Source organism: Orycteropus afer, unplaced genomic scaffold (genome assembly GCF_000298275.1).
Source record: "Orycteropus afer afer isolate SDZICR_OR568_19922 unplaced genomic scaffold, OryAfe1.0 scaffold00376, whole genome shotgun sequence".
NCBI classification, from domain to species: domain Eukaryota; kingdom Metazoa; phylum Chordata; class Mammalia; order Tubulidentata; family Orycteropodidae; genus Orycteropus; species Orycteropus afer.
In genome coordinates this window covers 2157267-2158493 of record NW_006921963.1, presented here as the reverse complement: position 1 = coordinate 2158493, position 1227 = coordinate 2157267, and positions in this window count along the sequence as shown.

The window sequence follows — 1227 nt, the reverse complement described above, 5'->3', positions numbered from 1 at the left end:
TAGTGATACTGATACTGCCTCGGAAACCCAAAGAGGGGTCGCTATGAGTCGGGGCCGACTCGACAGCACACAACAACAACAAAATAGTGTATATGAACCACAGGCTCATCTACTCTGAGACCAGAAGAACTAGATGGTGACTGGCTACCACTATTGACTGTTCTAATCAAGACCATAATAGATGGATCCTGATAGAAAATGTAGGACAAAACCAGACTTACAGTACTGCTTGTAAGTACTAGAGGAATCCCTGAGACTAATCTCGAGATACTATTCACAGTAGTCAGAAGTTGGACATAAATATCCGTAAACGGATGGATAAACAAAAGGTGATGTGTACATAGAATGGGATTGTGCTGCTGGGTGCTGTCGAGTCAGCTCCAACTCGGCGTCCCTACGTACAACAGCACAAAGCACCGCCCAGTTCTGCACCAGCCTCACAATACTTGGTATACCTGTGCCCATCACTGCAGCCACTGGGTCAATCCATTTGTTGAGGGCTCTCCCCTTTTTTGTTGACTCTCCATTTTACCATGCACGATAACCGTTCTCCAGGGAATGGTCCCTTCTGACATGACCAAAGTAGGTCAGACGAAGTCGGGCCATTCTTGCTTCCAAGGAGCATTCCAGCTGCACTTCCTCCAGGACAGATTTGCTAGTTCTTTTGACAGTCCATGGTACTTTCAGTATTCTTTGTCAGCACCACTACTCAAAAGCATCAAAAGTGAAATTTGGATACATACTACAACAGGGATGAACCCTGAAAACATGCTAAGTAAAATAAGCCAGACACTAAAGCACAATGGCATGATTCCATTTACATGAACTATTCAGAATAGCTGAATTCAGAGACAGCAAGTAGTATAGTAGCTACTGGGGGCTGATGGTGAAAGGAGAAAAGAGGAATGGGGAGTTTCTGCTTAATGGGTAGAGTCTCTGTTTGGGATGATGAAATTCTGTGTATTGATAGTAGTGATGGTCACACATTTAATAGATGTACTAAATGCTACTGAATTGTACACTTAAAAATGATTAAAACAGTAAGTTGTGTTATTGCTTGAACAATTTCTCTTAGAAAGATCAGCACGAGGCTGGTCCCCATGAGGCGGAGGTCAAAGATGTCCCAAATGTCCAAACTACCATGCCACTCCATCATCTCAGACATTAACCCCTCCTCCTCCTCCCAGTAATTTCCCCAGTCTTAGGGTTCTGAATTTCGCTGTAACG